This window comes from Suncus etruscus, chromosome 3 (assembly GCF_024139225.1).
Source record: "Suncus etruscus isolate mSunEtr1 chromosome 3, mSunEtr1.pri.cur, whole genome shotgun sequence".
Taxonomy (NCBI): Eukaryota; Metazoa; Chordata; class Mammalia; order Eulipotyphla; family Soricidae; genus Suncus; species Suncus etruscus.
The window spans coordinates 107,454,719-107,481,346 of NC_064850.1; the positions used below are offsets into that span (position 1 = coordinate 107,454,719).

A 26,628-nucleotide genomic window follows, 5' to 3' on the forward strand; every position below is an offset into this window, starting at 1 on the left:
ATGGCAAAAGGAAGTTGTGTATGTATGCAAACAAAAGAATCTCAGAGGTTTTTAGGTTATTTTTTATTGTGGGATTATTCAAATTGAGGAGGTAGAATATTTTTAAGATAAGTAATTATTTTTAAAGCTAAGTTATATTGTGCTCTAGCACAATTTTCACCCAGTTTATGTCTATGAATTTATATTTAGTTTGTAGGTCATTGCCATTCTGCTGGCCATTGTAGGTAATAGCAATGAACATGTGGGTGTTGGTTTTCTTCATGGCACCAATTTTAATCTCTTGGGATATTTACTCAGAAGCAGCATCATAAAGGATTTCTGGTTTTAGTGTTTTAAAGGAAATTTCATGTAGTTACCAAAATGGTTGCACCAATTTCCATTTTATGTAAAGTGTCTAAAGTTTTCCTTTTCTACACATCTCAGTAAAATGCTTATATTTTGCCTTTTTTGATAATAGTCATTCTGACAGGTGTGGAATAATTAACTTTGTGGTTTTGTATTGCATTTTCTATGTTACCAGTAATGTTGAGCATCTTTCAAGCAACTGCCGATCATATAGATCTCTTCCTTAAAAAAAGTCAATTTAGTACCCAGAGAGATAGCAAGTTAGAAGCTTGCTATGAACACAGCCCACACATGTTGAAAACCATAATAATATGGTTCCCTAAGTACCACCAGGATTGATTCCTGAATACAATCAGGTGTGGCCCAAAAGCAAAAGAGAAAAAAGTTAATTCTTTGTTAGCCAATTTTAAAGAGTTTAATGCTTTTTTTAAGGGGAGTGGGCATAGGCACATCCTATGATACTTAAGGTTTGCTCTGGACTCTGCATTCAGTTGTCTCTTCTGGAGGTGACCTGATAAATACATACATGCATATATATATACATACATGCATATATATACATACATACATATATATACATATATACACATGTATATATGTATATATATACTACTACTACCTCTTCTTGAGCATTGGCTTCTTATCCAATTTAAGGCAGGGGGTGTGTGAATGCAGGTTGAGTAAAATGCAAAACCAGTATTGCTTAGGGCTTACTTCTGGTTCTGTGCTTAGAGGTCTCTCTTGGTTGGGCTCAAGGAACCATATGTGGTATCAGGAATTGAGCCTGGGTGGAAGTACTGCAAGGCAATTACACTGCCTGCTGTAATATCTCTCTAGCCCAAAGTTATTGATTTTATAAAGATGTAAAATGTATGACCCCTTAGTTTACCATTTTGTTGATGTGACTACACTGTCTTCCCACAAAAATACCTTTGAAATTATCAGCATTCTTTACTGACATATAATATTGTTATTTAGTAAAGTCATAGCCCCCAAATTTTCGTCTATCATAAGAAGTTTTCCTGATAAAAAAAATCAAGTGATGCAATAAAGTCCTTAAAAGTTAATCAAGAAATACATTATTAAAAAGCATAAGATCGGGGCCGGCAAGGTGGCGCTAGAGGTAAGGTGTCTGTCTTGCAAGCTCTAGCCAAGGAAGGACCGTGGTTCGATCCCCCGGCATCCCATATGGTCCCCCCAAGCCGGGGGCAATTTCTGAGCGCTTAGCCAGGAGTAGTAACCCCTGAGCTTCAAATGGGTGTGGCCCGAAAAACCAAAAAAAAAAAAAAAGCATAAGATATCAAAGATATCAAAATCTTTTGATATGAATTTTATAATGCATAAAAGACATCCTTTAGAAAATGTTCATTAGTTGGCTTCTTGGTCTGGCACCAATTTGTCCTGGTATTTAAAATAAAGTTAATATTTTGAACAAATCTATGCTAAAATTTAAAACTGGGCTATCTTTAGAAACTTTGAGAGGAGTAAGACATTAAGAGAGATGTATATCTCCTTTGAATAGCTTAGATGTATTCCCTTAACAGCTATAACTTTTATTGAATATCCTCTTACATAGTGACAATTTTGCTCACTATTCTTTTTCTTTGTAATTTGTTCAATAAGAAATTCTGGTTGAAGAGTCTCTCTGTTTAGAGTTCATGTCAGAACCAAGTTACGGGGATTGTTGGACTTGTTCCCTTGGCCCCCAGATGCACCAGTAATATCTTGTGGCATTGTTCCTCTCTTGCATAGCCACATTAAAAATGGGAAAATATTACATCTGCAAACAAGCTCTTATCTAATAAGATAGGAACACAAATTTTGTAATGCAGTTGGGCCTTATACCTGGAATATTAGCATATTGACTTGGCTCAGGCCTCAGAAGAAAGGGCATTGCCCATACATGCGTGAATCATGGATGCCATCTAAAGAAACAACCATAATTGTCTATAGCATCACCAGCAAGTAAACCTCTATCAGGGAAGACCCTTCCACTGTCCTGGCATTGACTTACTCCAAACAGCGTTCTCTTAACACCCAGATGACTTAGCAACTCTTAAATTTTAACTGCAATTAAAATTTTTAATTTTTCTCTTGGCCACCTAAAAAGAAAGATAAAATATTTAGCAACATAATAAAACAGTTTTCTGTTCCTGTGTAAAATTACTATAAAATTGTAATACTAAAGTAAGTGTGTTGTAATGATGATGAACTAGCTAACTGATTAAAGAAATTACTTTAATTAAAATGTTTGTGAAGAAAATAGTTGTAAAAATCAGATTTCAATTTTTATCATCTAAGCAAATAAATATTGTAAAAATAATTTAATAGATACTTATTTTCTTTTGATTAAAATGAAAAGTTATCTACTTATCAAAAGAAATTTCTTAAAGTGAAGATGTATTGTTTATGCAAAAATAAATTGACATCAAATACTTAAGGTATGTACAATTCTACAGAAAAAAAAAAGAACAAATTTTACTAAATTTGCATGTTCCCCCCAATTTAAAAGGTTTTAGGCTGATTTCTTCACACACATACCCTCCCCTGAGGAATGGAACTATGGTCCATCTTAAATGAGCATGTGCAAGGCAACTGCTTGCTCCACTGCTCAGGCCCTGGAAGCCTCTTTTCTTTCTTTATTCTTTTTAACAAATCTTTATTTAAGCACTATGATTATAAGCATGTTTGTATTGGGTTTCAGCTATAAAAAGAATACCCCCTTTACCAGTACAACATTCCCACCACCAAAATATATTGTATTTAAAAAGAATTGTATTAAATTTTCAAAAGAACACATTTTCTTGATTGTTTAGAACATATTGAATAAATGATAGGGTTATAATGAATGTGAGCTATTATAAAATTATTTTAAAATATAATATATAAGATGAAATAATATAATATAAAATATAAAAATTAGTGAAAATTGGGGCCGGAGTGTTGACACAAGTGATAAGGCATCTGCCTTGACTAAGCTAGCCTAGAATGGACTGCAGTTTGATCCCCCAGCATCCCATATGGTCTCCCAAGCCAGGAGCAATTTCTGAGCACATAGCCAGGAGTAACCCCTGAGCATCACCACCAACAAATTAGTGAAAATATTTGAACATAGTGAGGGATATATATCACTGATATAAATTAATATATGTAAATGTAAAAAATAAGATTTTAAAAAACTTAGGCATCTTATTGAAATATTTTATATATTTATTTACTGAAACATTTCCCTATGTGAACTTTTGAATCTTTCTGTGGCTTTCAAATGATCTTTTTCAAAATTGTCTCACAATGGAGAACATAGTTTCTCAAAATTACAGCTGAAGAAGTACTTACAGTTTATAATGTCTTCCAAAAGGGTTATTAAGTCTAACATAGATTTTTATAGAGAATGAAGGAGTCAAGCAAGTAAGCATTGACACTATCATAAAAAATTCTCAACTCACAAAAACATATCTATTACTCTTTGATGGTGGTGATTATTATTATACTTAAAGACTTAGAGTTTTTCCTCACTGTGATTAAAATTTTTTTTTGTTCAAAATGTATTTTCAGAATTATTTTCTACTTTCAACTCTGGTATAATACTTACACAATTGCTTTAATTACCATAATTTCTATGATTCCTACACAAGTAATACACTGACATTAGATATATTTTTTGAGGAGCAAATAACATTTATCAAAATTTATTCAAAGACATCATGTAGGCAGATAGAAATCTTTCGTATATAAAATTTTGTTTTAGACAGGCATTGTTTGTTTCTAAAATATTAGAAAAATTAAACTCACTCTATTAGTTAAATTTAAAAAGAAATTTTATTTTAAGAGAAAGAAGGTTTTGGAGGGGAAGGGCATATCCAGCAATGCTCAGGGGATTATTCCTCACTCTATTTTCAGGGAAAATGGCTGGTAGGGATAAAAGGAACCAATGTGTTGTGCTGGGGATTAAACCCAGGTCGGCAATATACAGGATAAGCCCCTACTCACTATACTGTCTTCCCAGACTCAAAAGGGATTTTTGTGGTTGTTGTTGGGTCAAGGAGCAATGTTTGGGTGTTTCCGAGAGTAATGCTCATGCAACCACACATGCTCTCTATCTCTTTGAGCCATCTCTCTGCATGAAAAAGGAATATCTTATAAAATGGAAAAATTGGAAAGGAATCTAGAAAAGTTGACTATCAGTTGTTAGAAAAATTGGAGAGTTGAAATAGGATATCACATTTATAATTGTATTAGTCCTAGGCCAGTGATGTGGCTCAGTGGTAAAAAAAAAAAAAAAAAAAAAAAAAAAAAAAAAAACCATGACACTCAATTCAAATCTCAGCACTTAAAAGAAAAAAAGAAAAAAAAAAACTAGCTTACCACAGAGTGATGAACCCAATTAGAGAAATAACTACACAACTACCATGACTATGTGTGAGTGTTTGTGTGTGTGTGAGAGAGAGAGAGTGTGTGTGTGTGTGTGTGTGTGTGAGAGAGAGAGAGAGTCTGTGTGTGTGAGAGAGAGAGTGTGTGTGTGAGAAGTGTGTGTGAGAGAGAGAGAGAGAGTGAGAGAGAGAGAGAGGTGAGAGGAGAGAGAGAGAGAGAGAGAGTGAGAGAGAGAGAGAGAGAGAGAGAGAGAGAGAATGCCTGTCCAGAAGACAAGCAGGTGATGCGGGAGGAGGGAAATGGGGAAGACTAGAGGTAGGAAAAAGTTACACTGGGGAAGGTTGATGTTCATTCGATGACTGAAACCCAACGATAAATCTTTTGTAACCACAGTGCTTAAATAAAAATTATTATTTTTAATAAAAGGAAAAACTATATTGATCCTCAGAAAATTATGTATTGCTCTATGCAATAGAGCCTCAATACTGATACCATATCTTGAGTAATCTTTACATAAACATTACATAAGATGATTGTGATCATGATAAGACATAGGAAATACAGAGCTGCTTGGTGAAAATACAAATACAGAGCTGTTTGGTGCATCAACAACCAAAACCTTTGAGAATAAGGTCTATGATTTTTCAAAGAAGATATTACCAGATGTAATAACTGTGGGTATTCTTATATTATGATATGGAGAAAATTGATCAGCAGAGAAGTATGAAAACAGAACATGGAGTTCACATATTTGTGTGATACCATCTCTAGAGATGCTCAGCAATAAGTTTATGAAATATTTTAAGGTGCTGCTAAGGTATTGATTAGAGGTGAACCTAGAGGTCAAGAAAATTCAAGTGTTCCTTCATTTGCACTCACAATTGGATAAGATTGTGTGAATGACTATATGAATGCATTTTCTCCTTTTTCTTTTAACACTCCAAGAGTTAGCTTTGGCTAACACATTTTCTTTATATGTCATTTCAAATTTAGTAGTTAAATATTATAAGTTAACTTGTGTTATTTTAAAAATAGTAAGTTATCAGGTCAGAAGAGTAATTCAAAGGTCTGGAGCATATACTGAAGACTATGCTCCAGTACCACCAGAAGTAACCCCCAAAGAACAAGCCAAGAAGAGCCCCTGACCACCTCTGGGTGTGGTAAAAAATTAAAAGAGATCAAACATACACACACACTCACACACATAATAGCCATATTCAACTACTGCACTTTCTAAGGTGTAACTAACAAGATTAGAGCTCCTTTTGTTTAGTAGGAAACAAAGCAGAAAATAGGCATATTTACTGATATTCTCCCCTAGAATCAATTCTTTAAAACTTTGAATTATCCTTTTCTTGGCAAAAGTCAGTTGGGTTTGCAAACAATTTTTAAGCCCCATTTGTGGAACTCTGGGACCTATGAAGCCATAGCCTACACCAACTATTAAGCGAAATGTTCAAATAATGGCTAACTCTGATTCATAGAGAGCATTTTAGTTCTTCCTGAAGAGAAAAACAATTATCTTTTGGACTTGCATTTAGAGACTTCTTCATTGCTGAAGTCCAAATTGTTTCTACTCTATAACAATTTCCAAAAGCTCAAGAGAAAGTGTGTTGTCAAGGAAACCACTGATGTGCAGCTGAAGGAGGCACCTATGGTATCTTTAACTATATAGTTATGATTTGCGTTGCCTCTAGTTATTTTTTCCGTGTGTGAGGGGCTCTCCTGACAGTGTTCAAGGATTACTCCTGGCAGTGTTCAGGGGGACATGTGGGCATCCATTGTACCCATGTCAACTACTTACAAGGTGAATGCCCTGCCTGCAGTTTTGTCACCCATCACTTGCCTCTAGCTCTTTATGTACAGAAATTTGTTCTTTTTATCCAGGTTACTTCAAAATGACAATCTGTTTCAATTAAGTAGCTCTGACATAGAACAAAATAACTTCCTCAATGCAAACAAGAGATCTATAAGAATGAGTAAAGGCACAATTTGAGCACTAATTCCTTTGTAGGTAAATCATTTACCTTAGCCACAATGTAGTTTGGAAAAAAATATGGAAGATCATGTATAATTATTGAATTTATATGTTTTTATTGGATTTATCTAAGAACCCCAAAATGGATTCGCTTTAGTGCTAATGTCATCTGAAAGAGATTGTGGTTTCTCAAACACTTTTAATTCTCTTATTTTTAAAATTTTCATTTAATTATTTTAGTATAGCAAAATAGTTTTAATTATTTTTATTGTAACACTATGAGATACAGTTACAAATATTTCTATGATTGAACTCCAGTCATACAATGTTCCAACACCCAGCCCTTCACAAAAACCCGGGCACATTTCCTGCCATCAATATCCCAGTTACCTTTCTTCCCATCCCTCAGTCTGCTTCTATTGCAGACTTTTTTTTTTTTTTTTTTCAGAAAAAGAGAACTGTATGGTTCTCTGAACACTCCAGGTGTGATCCTTTCTTTGGATCAAAGGAATTCTTTTTTTTAATTATAATATTTTTATTTAAGCACCTGATTACAGAGATGATTGTAGTTGGGTATCAGTTATATAAAGAATACCCTCCTTCACCAGTGCAACTTTCCCACCATCAATGCTCCCCATTCCGCCCCCCTTATTTGAGACAGGCTTTCTATTTCTCTCACTCATTCACATTGTTATGATAACTGTCAGTGTAGTTATTTCTCTAAATGCCTCACCACTCTTTGTGGTGAGCTTCATTTAGTGATCCAGTCCTTCTGGCCCTCATTTTTTGTCTTTGAGCATTATTACAATAATGTCTTTTATTTTTCTAAAAGCCATAGATCAGGGAGACTATTCTGTATCTATCTCTCTCTCTGACTTATTTCACTCAGCATAATAGATTCCAAATACATACATGTATAGGAAAATTTCATGACTTCATCTCTCCTGATGGCTGCATAGTATTCCACTGTACCACTGTTTCTTTAGCCATTCCTCTGTTGAAGGGCATCTTGGTTGTTTCCAGAGTCAGGCTATTGTAAATAGCACTGCAATGAATATAGGTGTCGGTAAGGAATTTTTGTATTGAGGTTTTGTTTGTTTGTTTGCTTCGGAGGCATATCCCTAGGAGTGTTATAGCTGGATCATATGGGATCTCAATTTCCAGGTTTTTTTGGGAATCTCCATATTGTTTTTCATAAAGGGTGAACTAGACAGCATTCCTATCAGCAGTGAATGGGAGTTCCTTTCTCTCTATATCCCTGCCAGCACTGATTGTTTTTGTTCTTTATGATGTGTGATAGTCTCTGAGGCATGAGATGGTACCTCATTGTTGTTTTGATTTGCATCTCCCTGATGATTAGTGATGTGGAGCATTTTTTCATGTGCCTTTTGGCCATTTGTATTTCCTCTTTGAGAAAGTGTATTGCGGACAATTTTTAAGACAGCCCCAAGGAGGATTCCAGAACAATAGTATAGCAGGTATGATGCCTTACATGAAGTTGATCTGGATTCTACCCTCAGCATCCCATATGGTTCCCTGAACACTGCCAGGAATGATTCCTGAGTTCAGAGAAAGGAATAAGCTATGAGTATCTCCAGGCATGTGGCCAAAAAACTAAACAATAAAATAAAATAAAGGCTTTAAGTATTAATGCCTTCTTATTTTAAAAAAATTACATTTTAATGGCCAAAGAGGAGCACTTTATATGCTGAGCCCATAGTTTACATGTGGGAGGCCCAGTTTCTATCCCAAACATTTCATATGCTGAGCACAGCTGGGAATAGCCCTCAAGAACTGCCAGGGGTGGTCCCAAACAACAAAATATGATATCTTTTTGCATGCCTGAAATCTGGCTTTGATTTATACCACTACAAAAATAAAAATAAATGACATTATTTGAATTAAATTGACCCTCTTTTATTATTTTCATAATAATAATAATAATAATAATAATAATAATGCTTTCTGCAGCATTTTTAAATGGGTATTTTTCATATACTAACAATATCAAATTGCTGAGCAGTGAAGAAAAATGTTGCTTGAGGTCTATTCACAGCATAAAGAATTAATATGAAAAGGTTGTAATGAGAAGTTCTTTGAAGGGATGAAGATTTTTGAGGGGATCAATTGCCCGAGGTGGTTAAAAGTAGCAAATTCATAGACAAATTGAACATCACACTCTTAAGTAAAAAGCAAAGATTATTATTATATAAGTTATTTTGGCTTTCCAGAGCAATGATGAAGATAAAGTTAAAAAGAGGTCTAGAAGTTCTGCTGCTACAATGCTGAATTCAGATTGTACATAAGCATTAACTGCAAGGAATACATTCACATGTTGGATATATCACATAGCAGGAGGTGGCTGGCCAGTGCTGTGCATAATGATAATGGGAGAGATATTTAGTATTTAATAGCATTTAAATATTTAATATTAAGTAATAATACCATTATTACTTAATATTAAATATTTAGTAGCATTTAAATGTGTGTGTGGGGGAGGGATCACACCTGGCATAGCTCAGAGCTTATTTCTTCCTGTCTTTTCAGCCCAGCATCATTTCTGGTAAGGCTCAGGAGATCATATAGGGTGCTGGATATCTAACCTATGTCTGCTGAGTGTAAGGCAAACACATTGCCTTCTGCATTAGATCTCCTGCCCCTTAACATTTAATTTAAGTTATAGAGGGGTCATTTGAAAAATTATTCAATTAAATTTTTATTTAATTATTTTATGAATGATAGTCACATACATAATGCAATTGGAATCTGATTTGGCCCAAGGTTTATACAACAACAAAGTCAAAAAATATTTTAGGTTTCTTTAATAAACTATTCAAAATGGAAAACAAGTTACTAAAGCAATTAAGATAATTTTCTTTTATTTCTCAATTTTTTTGTTTTGTTTCGGTTTTTTTGGGTCACACCAGGCAGTGCTCAAGGGTTACTCATGGCTCTGCACTCAAAAATTGCTCCTGGCAGGCACAAGGACCACATGGGAAGCTTGAACCACCATCTATCCTGGATTTGACTGCCTGCAAGGCAAATACCCTACTGCTATACTATCTCTTCTGCCACAAATATAGAATGCTTCATGTTTTGCATGTCATCCTTGAGCAGGGACCATGCAAATCTTCTCTGTATAGTTCCAATTTTAGATTATGTGCTGCTGAAGCAAGCACAGCAATTAAGATAAATTTCTGAGTGGACATCTAAATATTTTGTCTGTTTCCTAAATTTACCAGCACACTTTTGGATATTTTGCTTTAATAGAAGAAACAGAAACCATCTCCTCAATTGCATCTGAAGTTATTGCCAAACTCTGAGACGTTACAAATGGGAGGGGGTCAGATTCACTGTTTCAAATATGGAATATATTGTCAATTAACCCAACTTCTTTTGGGGGGGATGGGATGCCACACCCAGCTGTGCTCAGGGCTCTCTCTCAGCTCTGCTCTCAGGGACATGCCTGGTAGGCTCTGAGGAACATATGGGGTGCCAAGGTTCCAAGCCAGTGAGCCATGTGCAAGGCCAGCATCCTACCTTCTCTCTATTATTTTGGCCCCAGTCCAACTTCTTTAAGAATTAATTGCAAAGGGCAAATATCTAAAATATATGTAGAAAAGTGGTGACAAATCCTGTAAAAGGCAACATAAAAAGGAGGATATGCCAATTTCTGTGGGACTTAATTTAGTTGGGGTCTCATAGATATCAGAGATTAGAAGGTCTAGAATGCAGGCCAGAAGGCCTCCCTTCAGGCCAGGGGCACAGTAGAAGTTCATACAGAATAAAAAATAAAATAATGATTTCGTGCAAAATGCCTCAGTAATAAATAAATTAGTGAATGAATAAATTGTGAAATCTGTATTTGTCAAAAAGTCCTTTAAACTTACAATAGTTGCATGTAAATTGGTCTAAATTAAACCTAATTAGATATGCCATACCTTATTTTAGTCAAATTTCTACTTAATTAGGTGACTGAGATATCCTGATTATTTTGCAACACTTTTATTTTGATTTCTGATTACAGTTGACAAATGAGCATTGTAATATGAACATTTAACATGTTGTCCATAACAAAGATCAAAGTTTCCAAAGTAATTTATTTATAAAAATTATTTTAACACTTTGCCTATCATAAATTACTGTTCTATTTTGACATTGTATATTTGTAATGTTTTCTTTAATAGCCACATTATTTAACCATTTCTTCATTTGGAGTCAACTATCTATGATGGAATTTCCCTGAACTGGTAAATTCAAGTTCATTTCAGATTCTAAAGGATAATATACCTTAAAGAATAATAATAATAATGATGATATTACTTATATTTACAAGTAAATTATGATATGAATATTGAATCCTAATTATGATGTGTTCATTTATAAAATTACCATTATATAAATGACCACTAGCATTGTTTTTTGCAATCAATTTATGATAGCAAGTTTTAGTATTTTCTTGAACAAATTAGTCTAGAAAGATGATGAAATCAAATCAAATAAACAAAAACATATTCAAGATTAAAGTGAAAAATAAGATTGATCCAATTTTATTCTTTTTCCTAAAGTTTAGACCTTCATATAAACTTAATTTTAACACATATTGTATAGAAATTTTTCTTTATCTATATCTAATTAGTAATAGTCAATTGCAAACATCAGGCTGTTTCTTATTTATATCATGGTCATCTAAAATATTGGTAAAACCTATATTGCTTGCACATAACCATAGAATAGCTGCTAACAATAAGTCAATTTTATAACTGTTTTAAAATGATTATAATCTTTCTAGCAATATCTACTCAAATGGGTAAACTTTCCAAGTGATCTAGAAATAAAGTATTTGAGACTTTATGTAGCCAACATATAAACAAACTAAGAAAAAATGGCATGCACAAAATCTGATTTAATCAGTAGTGTATTAGGATTCAAATATACTTCATCTTTCTCATTTGTTGGAGTCTTACAAAATATTTTTACCTAGAATATAAAAATATTTTCCAGAGTAAGTTATATTACTTTTTAAGCAAAAGGTATAGAAACAGAAATTTGTATTTATTTGGTATAAATTTGGAAGAATAAAAAGAAACCACGAAAATAACTTAAAAAATGTCAAAGAATAATGCTAAAATGAACATTATTATATTTTTAAAGAAATTTGCAAACTTCAACTAATTGTTAAAAAAACTACTTTAAAATAAATTCTGACTCAACTTCAGAACAACTAAAAATTGATCTGGACAAATCATAATAAATAAAGTATCGACCTAAAGTAATGAAACCAGTTTTTAAAAACTTAATGTAATTTCTATCAGTAATACTGTCAATTATACTGAAGAGAAAGAACATGGCATCCTGCATATGTTTTTGTTTAGTGAACCTGCAACATAGGTTTTATTTTTTCATTCTGAAAACAGAGGAAGTTTTACATACTTAAAAATATGACTTTGAAAAATTACTTTTCTTGATAAGATTAAAAATCTTTGAATCTCGGCATAAAATTGTCTCCGTAGAGTGTGAAATGACCTAGATAGTAAAAGAAATGTCAATTTGGAACTATCCTGAAATCTGTTGTTCTCTGGGAACTAGGTCAGATTATATAATACACACACACATAAATAACATAAAATATATGATGTACATTATATTTTATAGAATATATTAGATATAATTTAAAGAAAAACTATTTATTAAAACCTTAATGTAACACAAGTACATTGATTCCCTGCCTAAAAATGGGTCTACTAGAGAATTGTTTCTATGATATTACATTTGTCTTTTTGTCTTTATTCAGCTTTCAATCCAACTGGATTCAAGCTCCCATAGTAATCTTGGTATTGATCTTCTTCCCACATTTGTCTTCATGGGAAATTCTTTTTCTTTTTTTCAGTGTTGCCCACCAAAGGTTACTCCTGTATCTGTTGTCAGGGGCAACTTCTGATGAAAGCCATATGCAGTGCCAAGGATCAAAACCAAGTTGGTTTCATACAGGATTGGTTCTTTAACCTCTGTATTATCCCTCAACTTGTTATTGAAAAACCCTTTATAAATTATCTCAGACACAGAGGACACTGATAAAAATAAAATATTCTACTTTTAATTTTAATTCAACTAATATATTTATGTCTTCCAAATAACTAAAATGTAGAGTTCCCAGCTTCCTCAAGATAAAGCTATTGAATGACAATGTTTGAATTGCTAGGAAACAAGGTTTTAACTCTCTTCATAAGCAAATAGTTGGACTCTCTTCCTTGATGTTCCTTCCACGTGTGTGTGTGTGTGTGTGTGTGTGTGTGTGTGTGTGTGTTGTGAACTCTGCTGAAGAATCTCCAAAAATGGAGAAAACTCAAAAAAATGGCAAAACCTCAAAGGGGTGGAACACCTGCTTAGCATGTATAAAATGATGAGCTTGATCCCAATGAAATGCAGCACTGCACAGTGAGTAGCAAGACCCAACTCATACTACATTGCCAACCCTAGTACCGAAACACAGGCCCTGCCTTCAGTATCACTGAGAATGGTCCCACTGCTTGAGAGCCCTCCACCCCATAGTTGGTTTCTTAATAAAACCCACAAAGTAGAATCTTTCTTACTGTCTCCACCCTATTAAGCCTTCAGAAATCATGAGAAAAAAAGTACATTCCCAAATATAAGAAGAGATTGACTCAGTAACACTACTTTGAAATTCATGAGCAGAAAAATAAATGCTGGTTCAGAGATAAGATCTCAGAGTTTGTCCACTGCTGTAGTCTAAACACACACACACACACACACACACACACGCACACACACACACTCACATATTTATCATTTTTATATCAATTTTTGGGCTACACCTGGCAGTGCTCAAAAATTACTCTGGACTCTGCTCACTCCTAGAGGGACCCAGAGGACCATATGGAGTACCAGGGATCAAACCTGGGTCTGCTGCATGCAATGATAGCGTCCTACTCACTATCAATTCTGTATCATCAATTCTGCCCACATCTGAGCTGTCTACATAATGATTCAAGTTGTACAATAGTGGCTAAAGATCACTGGCTTCCACCACCTAGTACAGCCAGGGAGAAGTACTGTATTGTTGCCCAAAACAAACCAGAGATACAAAAGGACTATGAAAGAGCAAATTTTGTATCAGTATTCTTGACTTTCCATGCTCTAATCCAATGAGAAGGTGTTTCTCTCAGCACAAAAGCAACTATATCGTCTCTATTGTATTTCATTGTATAGTATGAAGGGAGCCAGTAGGAAGGGAACAAAAACTCAACAAGGGATCTGGAGTGTTCAAAGCAGCATCCTCTGTTTATTGGTGCTATAAAAACATAACTGATTATCAAGCTAGTAATTCTCAAAGATGGCAGTGTGTCCACTGTAAACATACTCATGGCTTTTAGGATTACAAGTAAATCTCTTTGCTAGCAGATTAAAATAAAAAGTAGATAATGTGCCAAAAGAAACTGACTGATATAATATATTTATATTCTAATTCTTTGGGATTTGCTTCTAAACCAAAGTTTTTCTATCTCCAGCAGATTTTTATTCAAATAACCTGACTTAAAAGGTTTTTTTTTTTCTTAGTGTTAGTAAGCTGAAACAGGACTCTTTTGATGCATTCACTCTAAAATGTTCTGTTAAATAAGAACTGAAAAAGCAGGGGGAAAGGCAAGGAATGTTTTTATTTGTAAGTGCCTCAAAATTGGAGTAGAAATTTTGTAGCATAAAAATGTTGTAGTATTACTGTTGGAAATAGGGTCTTTCATGACAATGGGATGTCCAGATGGCTCTTGGGGGCAGTGGACAGAATAGTCCCCCACTCCTCTCATTTCAAAATATAATGGAATTTAATGAAAACATTGATTAATTTAAGTGATGAATATGTGATGTGCACACAAGTGGCAAATTGATCAATATCTCATGTTTCTTTTGTGGCTCTGGAGTGATTATTCAGCGCTAGACACAATGGTGATCTATAAGAGCAGAAAAGGTTCTCTCAATTCTTTGCAGCTTTGTATTTTGGGCCTAAATAGACATTTCATTCAAGTTAATAAAAATTTTATCTTAATAAGGAGGTGGAGTCTACAAATTAGGGGCGCAGCAATTAGGGGTTAGGACATAGGTTCTTAACAGGGGTCTGTCACCACCACATGAACATCATTCCTAGAGTATCACTAGCCACAGCCCTAGAGGTCTCCGAATACAATCAGGTGTGGTCCTAGAGGTTCCCAGGAAGTACCTCTACGGAGAAATCCTCAAGACTAAAGGGCTCACACAGCACTGTAACCTAGGACTTTCCATTGCCTCATTGGCCAAGAATCATTGGTGGAGTCACTAGATATCTTGAGAACTGCCTTGGAGTCTCAGCCCACTAAATGGTAAAAATGGTAATATCTATCTCAAACTGCTGTGAGAATTTATCTATTCAGAAAATATGATTAAAATATTGTTGGACAGAATGATAGCACAGCAGGTAGGGTGTTTGCCTTGCACGCAACTGACTTGGGTTTGAACCCTGGCTTCCCATGTGGTCCTCCAAGCCAGGAGTGATGTCTTAGCACAGAGTCAGAAGTCACCCTGAGTGCCACTGTGTATGGCCCCAAACCTAAAAACTAAATAAAATAAAATATTTCAGAGACACATTTGTGCTCAACATTTTATTGTCTACCATTATCATTGTTGTTGCTATTAATATACTCACAAATCAGAAATTGATTCTTTAATGGATATAAATTTTGAATCCCAGCCAATCTGGATTTCTATGATAGTTACTTGTGCAATGAGAAAAAAATGTTCATTTTCTAGAGAAAACAGATAGTTCCAATTGTGTGCAGGCCTTAGAAATTAAGATCAAACACAATATTCAATAGCCTTTTCCCATTTAAATATGTCCTATTTAAATATTAATTATTTAAATATGTTCTATTTCTAGAGCATGGCTAAGAAGCTACCGAAGAATTAATGAAAGAGAAACTAAACAGATATTTCTAAAGTTACTTGGGTTGAGTGGTGATAAGTAAGTAATGTGGCACGATAAAGTAGCACATGGCAATTTTCTGTGAATTTCAGATAAAAAAATTCTTTTGTACTAGTGTACCTGAAACAATAATAAAAATTTCAAAGTTCAAAATCAATTGGATAATTTTTGTTATTATTTTCTTCCTTGTTTGTTGTTAAAATATTGGGCATCATCAGAAAGAAAGAACTCTGACAAATAAGGTTTTAGCTGATTCAAAGAAAATTGCTATTCTAAAAGTAACAATAAATCCAATAGTATGTCTGAATACACAATGCTAAAATAAAAATCGAAAAATGGAGCAACAGAAACTAAGAATCAGTAACATTAACATCAAGTTAGCTACCGCTGAGTTTTATTTATTTTTGTCTTTTAGGCCACACCCAGAGGTGCTCAAGACTTACTCCTGACTTTGCACTCAGGGATCACTCCCGGAAGGGCTCAGGGATGCCAATATTGACTCTGGGTCAGCCGCATTCAAAGCAAACAGAGTACCCACAGTACTATGACTCTAGCTTCAAATTAGACACAACTAAATGTAAATGCATATATACATATTTATTTGTACATACCTACATACATAGAGTAAATTGGACAGAATAATAATACTTAAAGAACAAGTATTAAAAGGATAGGAAACTGGGACTGTGGACATAAAACATGAAAATGTACAATACCAGTACTGCAAGTGGCCAAAAACTTGAATGAAAATTTTAAAAGGTGATAACCTCATTAAATATCAAACAAAAGCAAATGAATGCTACAATGGAAGAGGACAGACTTTTAAAATGCAAAATTTTGATAATATTAAACAAAGCAAAGCTGCCACATTTTATTGATAAGATTGAATACTTTATATATAATGCATTAAACTGAGCACAGATATTGTCTTTAGTAACCTAATAAAACACAGGTAGATCAGAAAGATATGAGAAATAGAAAAGAGAAAGAGAGATAATTATAAGAACTGACTCACAAGCTTCCAAGAACTCAAAAACCTGCCTCTGAAGCTGGAAATACATAAAAGTCACTGATTTAAGTGTAAAAAAACTGAGAACCTGGCATATTGACAATTTCGATCTGATTCTAGGACACAGAGAGCATCAAATAAAATGGCCCAACAGATAGGCACACAGGAAATAAGGGGGGGGGGATTACTTATTAAATCCCTTTCATCCTAGTAGGTCCTAAACATTTTGAAAGGCACCCATACATTTTGTGTAAGTCAAGCTTCTTTACTAAGTTCACTAATGTAAATGCTACTTTTATCCATTCTCAAAGACATACCTGGATATGTTATTTAATGTGGACATAAAATTATCTATAAAATTGATATAATGCACCCAACAGTCCCATTTCCTATTATATATCCAGCAGAGTGATTTATGTATTCCCCCTAAAAGACATGCATGAAATTATTCTTGCAATAAAGATTATCCATAGTAGAGTAATATTAAAAACAGCACAATATCTGCTAGCAATAAACTATAAAGTGTTAGCTTAAAACATCAAAAGATGACAAAGTACATATATTTGGATTTAAACAATTACAGAGTATAGATTTAAGTAGAAGGTCTAGAGAGAGAGTACAGTGGGTCAAGTGCTTACCTTGCATACAGTTCACCCTCTAGGCACCCCATATCCTTCCCTCACCCCTTACCTCTAAGCCAGACCAATAGCAACCCCTTCAAAAGTAAGCTAGTGAGTTTGGCACAAAAGACCTAGGGAAAATAAAACAAAACATATTCATATTAAAAACCTAAAACATCCCCCAAGAAGGGGCAAAGTCAAGGACTTTTACGGGAGGAAAAGAGAAAGAGGAAAAAAGTTTTTTTTCTTATTTGTTTGTTTTTAAGCATTGATTAGTGTTAGCCTTACCTATTTTTGGCTATGCCTAACTCTTACAGACGTCCTACAAAATATGAAAAGGGAAGTATATATCTTCTAGCTAATAGTCCACAGCCACCAGTTCTCAAGTAATAATTTGCTTAATAGTTTATTAAAAGTATTGGTTTTGGCCCAGTTCATAGGAAATTAGATGATTCAATTTCACTACGATGACTCTTCAGCATCATTTTAATTCTGATTTTGAAACAGACCCAAAGGGAATTAAGAACTGAACTCTTCTTGAGGTGGAGGTATTACAAATTGAAAGACTTTCTCTTTTTTTCCTCTTATTTTGTCTCACAAAAGCTAAGGAAAAGCAGAAAAGATGCCAACTAAACCCATCATCACAAGTCTTCCGTTAGATTTATAAATATATCTGAATATGAATCAGAGAAGCAAATCAAAGAAATTTGGTTTTTTTGTTTGTTTGTTCATTTCTTGGTGGGAGGGGGGCAAACCTAATTGTATGTAGGGCTTATTCTAGGCTCTAGACTCAGGTATCACTACTGGCAGGATTTGGAAGAACATCTGGGGGTACGTAGGAGTGAAGCTGGGTCAGCCACATTCAAGGCAAGTATCTTACTCCCTGAAAACAGAACCAGAATTAAACCCTAAACACTGCCATTATATATATATATATATGTATATATATGCATATATATAGACACAAATGTATGTATAGACAAATATGTAGATATATATCTTTATTCTTTTCTTATATAAACTGGTTCTTATAACAAAGATGATTCTCAAGTAATGCTGGTTCATATCTTCCAAGTGATTGGCTAGTGAAGGTCTTTATCTTCCTTTCTTTTTTCTCTCTTGATTAATATTTTCCCTGTAGTAGAAGTGGCACCACTGTAATTACAGCATCATAGTAAAATTTTTTTAATTTATTGTGACCAATGTGAATTACAAGTCTTCCACAGTTATATTTAATGTACAAAATGACAGTGAATTAGGGCCATTCCCACCACCAGTGTTGTTATACCTCCACCCCTGTTCCCCGCATACATCCCATACCTCCCCACTTTGCTCCCTGGACTGCTAGTGTCGGTGGTATTTTTTGTATATATCTTGATGTAGATTGGGTAACTTGATTCTGTTGTTGATGACTTTGGGTTTGGTGTTTGGGCCTGATCAATGTTCTCTTTTGCATGGGCACAATAAAAAATAAAAATATAAATAAGATCTTATCTACTAGGTATAATAACTCATAAATTTTATAATATGAGGGTACCTCATACCATGAACATTTGTCATAAGGACTCAACTTAGACTCCATGTGATTGGACAGCAAACATCCAATCCCGAATCCCAGATCCTAACTGTAAAACCAACACAGTTCCCTGCAATAGTACCAGGAATCAAACTCCCCCAGGGGAGTCCCAAATACCACTATGGCACCAGCCGGCACCAAGTTGATATGACACCCTGACAAGGAAACAGCAACAACTTGATCTAAGAGCAGACTGCCCTACCTCATCACTAATGGTAAGATGAAATTAAAAGACACTTCGTACTTGTGCAAAACCCAAGATCACTAATTACAAAAGACTGACTTGGACAACCACAACTAAGCAGAACTTTTCCTGGGACCAATAAGAAAGCCCCTAGCCTAGGCTTTGGCCTAGAATTTATACAAAAACCAAGCTCTCTTATTCCAGAGGTCTAACTTTGACAAGCGTGACTGAACAGAACTTCTGGAACTACAAGGAAAGATAATACCCTAGGCTTAATCCTAGGATCTGTGCAAAAAACAAGATCACTAATTACAGAAGACTGACTACAACAACTATGAAACAGCAGAACTCAAAGAACCATAAAAAAAGACTCCATACTAGACTTTGTCCTATGACCTGTGCTAATACCAAGATCTCCAATTACCAGGACTGTTTTTGTCAGCCACAACCTAGGAGAACATTTCCTGACATCAAAATGGACCTTGGGGTTCGTCAACGAGCCTGTCTAGAGCTTGTAGTCATTCCCATGACAATATACTTAAAAAGTGGAGAAAACCAAGGGAATTCCCTTTCTAATTTCCCCATATTTACTGTGCTTATGAAAGAAAAAGACAAAACCTTGCCACACCCTCCATCCTCCCTTCCTTTCTTTTTTCTTTCTCACATTTTAGTCATTTTAGCTGGTGTTAATTTTTGCTATCATAGCAACTTTTTACAAAAATCCTGGTGTTGTATGTAGATATTCTACCAATGAGTATGAGCGAAAATATTGATCCACATTATATATGTAAATATTTATACATTTCTAAATCAAAAAGCTTAGCCACAAAATAATATATACGTTCTGTTCTATATATATGATGTCTAAAGCAAGAGAAAATTTCTCCCTGGGTTGGAAATCCAAATGTGGACACTTTTGAGAGGAAGAGTGGAGACCAATTAAAATAAATGATAAAGGATACTTCTGTATATTATTGGATCTATTTGAACAAAGCTGTTTAGCAGTATATATTTGCAAATAATTTTATGTATATATAAGCATTTTACATATACACATGTGTGTGAGTTTAAAACAAAATATATCAATAAATTTTAATATTAAATTAGCTTTATTAGAAAGTTTTTGACCTTGGCAGTATCTCAGGAGGAAGCAGCAAATTTCAACAAAAGGTTGTATAATATGAATGGTCTAGAACAGGGTGGGACAAAACTACTATCAGAAGAAAGGAATGATTGTTTCTGGTAACATCATCTTCCTTTGGGGCAATTATTAGGAAATTTGTTAAACAGATTTTCCCATAAGTGATAATCAGGAAATTTCAATTAACTGGTTTTAAATTTCACTTTGAGGAGAAGCTCAAAGTAAAGTGTATATATATATATATATATATATATATATATATATATATATATATGTATATATATATATATATATACAGTATATATGTTTAGGTTTCATATTGGTGAGACTCATTATGCATGAATGATTTCACTTGGGGCCTATTTCTTTTTTAATGTGTGTGCAAATATATGATCATAAAAATGAAGCTTCACATAGAAACAAGAGATTAGGGCCGTGGTTTAGAAGAATAAAAATTAAGAAAAAAATAACCATTAGTACAAAAGATAATGAAAACCAATAATACATAAGAGTTGGAAACTAATACAAAATAATGAGTCCTGGAAGGAATCCTCAGCTACACAAGGAAACCACCTAGGCCTAGGGTTTGATGACTGATCACCAGTGGTTCCAGTGGTACCAGTGTACCTCAGCTGTGTATTGTGAGTGGAGTCTGTCTGGCAGTCAGACTCTGATGAAATACACAGATTTAGAAACAAAATAGAGTTCTGCAGAGTAGCTATGGTCCCAGACTCAAGATTTGACCATCCCAGCTGGTTGAACACTAGCTTATCAGTGGTAGCCACAGGCCTAGATAGCATGGTCCAATATAGCTCTGCAAATAGGAGGGTGATGTAGGTATATCCACAGGCATAGATAGGGTTTATTTACAGCAACTCCCCCTTTCTCCTGCTGTTAGATGATAAGAATGGTTCAGAGACATTTTATGTTCTTTGAAAAACTTGATTACCCTATTGTTAAATCATACTTGCACCAGAAGCCTTTTCTCAGAAATATGTTTTGCCAGTCTTTCACAAATTCTTCATTCACACTATCTTTCTCTATCCAGAAACTAGTTTTCCCCCAGTCAAGTTGATAAATTTTGTAAATATTTAACTATGTGCTGGCCATAGCATCCTTTGTGTACTGAGTAAAGGAAATGGTGGGTTGCATTTACTTCTGTTTAACAATTAATATGTGTTAGTTAAAAGAGAGCTTTACGTAAGGTTTGAGTTGGGGAGACTTTCCTTAATTCATTTCATTGCCATTTAGGAAGAAGATGCCCAAGGCTTCAGTGTTTTCTGGTTTTGCATGTTCTGTTTATATTTTTGATGAAGTGTCATTTTTGTGGATGGGATGTGGCATACCCATAGATACTCAGGGTTTTAGCTCTGCACTCAAAATTATCACGACTTGTATTCAGAGGACCAAATTATAAACTGGGAATCAATCAAACTCGAACTGGCCAAGTGCAAGAAAAAGCACCCTTTTTGCTGTATATTTCTTCATCCCCTCATAAGCTATCTTTTATTTCCATGCATTTCAAATTTAGTATTCACACAGATGACAAGTGAAAATTTTAAAAATTTTGCTACTAAGAAGTAAATATATATAATAGATATATATGCAAATATATATTTAGTGTAAATTTATTATCTATTTCTAAATAACATCTAATATATTCAAGCTCATAAAATTGTTAGACCTCAGTTTTATCCTTGCTAAGCTATTATTTTTAAACACTAGTGGAATACAGATACTCCTCACTTAACGACCAAGTTCCTTCCGTTGGTCATTAAGCGAATTGGTCATTAAGTGAGGGACTGCATTACTGTATACAGTAGTACAGTATATACACAGTACTTGTCAGTATTCTGAATAAGTAAAATAATGAGAAAGATCAAATTTAAATTTGTTTTAATTTGCATAGGTTGTGTAATTTACACACAGTACTGCAATGTATTACAGAACATAAAGTTAGTAAAGTAGGTACATTAAAGCACCAAAAACCACAGTGATATACTGTAGAGTGTACAAGATGGAAAAAGAATATTAAAATAAAATAAAATAATGGTGAAGAGATGGTCGTAAGTGCGAGCGGTCACTAAACAGGTAGGTCGTTAAGCAAGGAGTATCTCTATACAAATGTTCTGATGGTTTTCAGTTCAGTCATATCATCATCTTGCTCAACGAACTATTTCAGCAAGAATTACAAATTATCTGAAGTCTTACCTCAAACACAAAGTAACAAGTCAACATGCAATGTGGGAAAGCTGACAGAAGACACAAGATTCATGGGTCAGTAACAAAGAACACTATTATTTACTCAGACACTGCAGCAGCATTTTTCCCCCATATACAAGGTCTCAAGAAGGAATGTAAATGCGCCTTAACAAAGAGCTACATATAGGATGGTTTTGAATTAGAAGAGAGAAAACTATCTTTTCTGATCAGCCATGTATATGCTTATACTTCACAGATGAGAGATACTTGGCATAGAAAAAGAAGTATGAAGACTTTTAAACTAATGAGAACTTTCATATGACCCAGCAATCCCAATTTTTGGCACTGAACCCAAGAACATAAACATGTATTTAGAGCAGATAAATGCTAGCCTATGCAGCACTCAGTATTGTAGTGAGGATATAAAAACCACCCAAATATCCAATGACAAATAAATTGATATGTATATACATATACATTTTATAGTATATACATATACATGCATATATAATATGAAAACTGTGAAATTCTTTTTTTGTCTGTTTGTTTGTTTGTTTGGGTTTTTTGGGGGAAGGGGGCATACCCGGTGACTCTCAGGGGTTACTTCTGGCTATGCCTTCAGAAATCGCTCCTGGCTCTGGGACCATATGGTTTACAGGGGATCGAACTGATGTCCGTCCTGGGTCAGCCAAGTAAGTGCAAGGCAAACACCATACCGATGCACTATCGTTCCAGCCCCCAAAACTGTGAAATTCTAAGAAAAAAAATCTCTCAATTTACTATAAGTTGAGTGGATCTAGCAGAGATCATGTTTGCAAAAGTCAGGGAGACCAGATGCTTATCTATAGGGAACTAAACCAGGCGAGATAACAGGCCATAATGAATGAAGATAACACTTGGTTCTGAATTACAAAACTGAGATTTCCAAACAGAGTGGGGTTATAAAGGGAGAAAGGAATGAGAAGATGGATAAGAAGGAACAAAGCCTGGCCCGGAGAGATAGCACAGCAGCGTTTGCCTTGCAAGCAGCCGATCCAGGACCAAAGGTGGTTGGTTCGAATCCCGGTGTCCCATATGGTCCCCCGTGCCTGCCAGGAGCTATTTCTGAGCAGATAGCCAGGAGAAACCCCTGAGCAACGCTGGGTGTGGCCCAAAAACCAAAAACCAAAAAAAAAAAAAAAAAAAAAAAAAAAAAGGAAGGAACAAAGCCTTGGGTGGAGCATATTAGGCATCCTCTGGCAATGAGTTGCAGTAGCTCTTCAACACCACAAACATAAACACACTGTTGTAAACATGCAACCTTAATAACTACAACATTTTCCCCTCAATTAAAAAGGCACAAACTCAACAGAAAATATGCTTGCTTATTTTAAATTTTGAAAGAAAAGTCCTACTTTTCAAGACTGCTTTATAAAACCTTAAAGATAGTTCCGAATAAAGGGCAGTTTGTATCTCTGTCAAAACACATCAAAACACAAGATACCCTTGAGAAAGAGCTCCCAAACATAAAATTATAAAAAAACAACAGCAGTACTATATAGAATTAAATGCATTAAATCCTCACAAGCTAGAAAGAGGGCTGGGCACATGCTTTGTGGGCAGAAGATCCAGGTTTGATTCTCAGCACAGCACTGTTTCTCAAGCACTACCAAAAGCAGTCTCCAAGCAATGAGCCAGGAGAAGCTTCTGAGCAGCCCAGTAACCTAAATAAACCTCCCCACAGAAAGTTCTCCAAATAATCATTTGAATTAGAAGAGATAATTTTACATTGGCAGTTTGTTGTTCTCGTTGACTTATCCATGGAATAGAGATATTCAGGAGGTGATGCAGGAAACAGACATTCAGCACCAGGTCTCAACAGACAGGGCAAACCTCAAGCAAGTAAGGATGTGTCATAGGAAAAAATATTTCCTCAGGGTTAGTACCTCCGAATTACAGAGAATCTGCACAAAAAATCCCATGCAACCCAGCCTAAAAGCTGCACAATGGAACAGAAAAAAAAAAAAAAAGAAAGAAAGAAAAAAAGAAAGAAAGAAACTTGTGATTTTGAAGCTCTAATTTTAGCCTCTGTGAAGGTGTTATGTTATTAAACTGCTCCAACATCAAGCTCCCAAACTCCTCTTGGTATTTAGGAAGAAAGTGCAATGCCTCTTCCCAGCAAGAGGGTCTCTTCATTGAAGGACGGAAGGATATCAAGAGTCCTTGGAGAAAGACACCTAAGTATTACTTGTTTGGAGGAGGCTCTACCAGAATTTCAGAGAAACCAATGATTAAACCTGGGCCTCCCACAGGCAAAATGTGTGTTCTTAATAGTCATGGAGTCACCAGTCACCAGACATGTAATATGTTAAATTGTCATTTTATCCCTTAAACCCAGTGTGATGTTTGGCACCTTCATATCACATCTCTTATCTATCAAATGAGATTCAGAATTCCTCACTGAATAATATAGAGATTAAAGGATTGATCAAAGGCTTTATGCTGTGACTTACACAGAGCAGGTGCTAAATTCCCTTTCATTCCCTTCAGGGATCTGTCATTCTCCAGGTGTTGAGCTCTCTGCTTCCACTATATAGTATTGAAGTTGAATCCAAGATACTAATCCTGAAGAGCTTCAAGTTTCCATCACATATTTCTCTCTTTTTTTCATCCAGTTTTTGTCCTACCTGTTTAGCCTGAAGTTCCATGCAGCGTCATTGTGTCTAGCTTGGATCCGTTCCAGCCTTCCCCTCTGGCTCTGTAACCCACAGCTCCAAGTCAAAACCATCATTACCTTTTTCATTCTCCCTTGTATGTGACTCCTGAATAAATGTTTCTTTCTGAACTTTTTATAAAGCAGTGACCTAGATTAAGTCATTGATGCGAATCTTTAATTATGTTATTCACAAAAACATTAAGCTCCTTTCAGAATAGTACAAGCCTTATTCTTTTAAAAATATGGAATAACCTTAGTTATTGAAAAGACTATCAGTAAGGATTAGAAATGGCTTGATGTATTTTCTTTGACACTAGCACATTTTATATGAAACTTTTATTTTAAAAGTCTTCCTAAATATTTTGGGTTGTTTAACTCAGTGTCTTCTTTTATTCTCAACTTTGTGTCATATAAAACTCTTTTTTAATGTCAGAAAATGTATTTAATTTAAAAATAAGTAAGACTGGTGCCAGAGCAGTGGCACAGCAGTAGAGAGTTTGCCTTGCACATGGCTGACCTAGGACGAATCGCGGTTCAATCCCCCTCATGTCCCATATAGTCCCCCAAACCAGGAGCAATTTCTGAGCCCATAGTCAGGAGTAACCCCTGAGCATCATCAGGTGTGACCCAAAAACAAACAAACAAACAAAAAAGAATAAGTAAGACTGAGCTGCATGGGAAACTTGGAGGGAAGATTTAAAGTGAAGATAAAAATACATTTCTTTATTAAATGAGTCTGATATCACAGGAAAAATCATTTCAGTATCATTTTAGTTCTAAAAAAGAACCTAAAAAGAACCCACTTACAGTTATTTAATTTAAAGATAGGAAATTAAGGGATGGGGTATAGTAAGAGTAAGAGGCAAGGAAATGTAGACTGAAATAGAATAAGATCACCAGATTAATATTATTTCTATTTAAGAGTAAGTAAAGACATGTTAAATATATACAATGGAATACTTTGAAGATGTAGTAAAAATAAAGTCTTATTGCTCATTGCAACTGGTGTAGGACTAGAGGGTATTATGTTAAATAAGTCAGAGAGAAATAGACATGCAGTCTGAACTCATTCATCTGTGAAATATAGAGAAACAATGCAAAGGAATAAGTAGCATCAAACAATGGCAGATTTTTGACAAAATTAAGATTAACAAACAGTTGGTAATTTGGTGAGGGGAAAAATGAGGTGAATTATAGGTGACAGTAGGGCAATTTGTATTTCAATTTCATAAACTTTAACACTATAGTAAACATGTAACCTAAACTATACAAATGATGGTCATAATAATAATGATAATGGGAAACAGAGTCATCGTACAATGATAAGGTGATTTCCTTCCACACGTTTGACCAGGGTTCTATTTCTAAGACCCCTTAATGTTCCCTGAGCCCCACTAAAAGTGTTTCCTGAGCATTGTTGGATGTGGCACATCACCACTCCCTCCCCGCAAAAGAACCAAGTAGCAATAATAGTGAAAATGATGCTTCTGAGAATAGAATTATAAAATGTTCCACAAAAGTAAGCAAAATAAAGTC

At 34.8% G+C, this 26,628-nt stretch overlaps 1 protein-coding gene and 1 non-coding gene across 2 annotated transcripts in view; both read right to left on the reverse strand.

Moving 5' to 3' along the window:
• The window catches only part of GUCY1A1 (guanylate cyclase 1 soluble subunit alpha 1), an 825,102-nt gene that overhangs the window by 566,712 nt on the left and 231,762 nt on the right, over window positions 1-26,628 (reverse strand). The window lies entirely within an intron of this gene.
• LOC126004708 (U6 spliceosomal RNA) lies at window positions 9,768-9,873 on the reverse strand. The gene has a single exon (XR_007493971.1). It is a non-coding gene; the product is annotated as a U6 spliceosomal RNA (small nuclear RNA).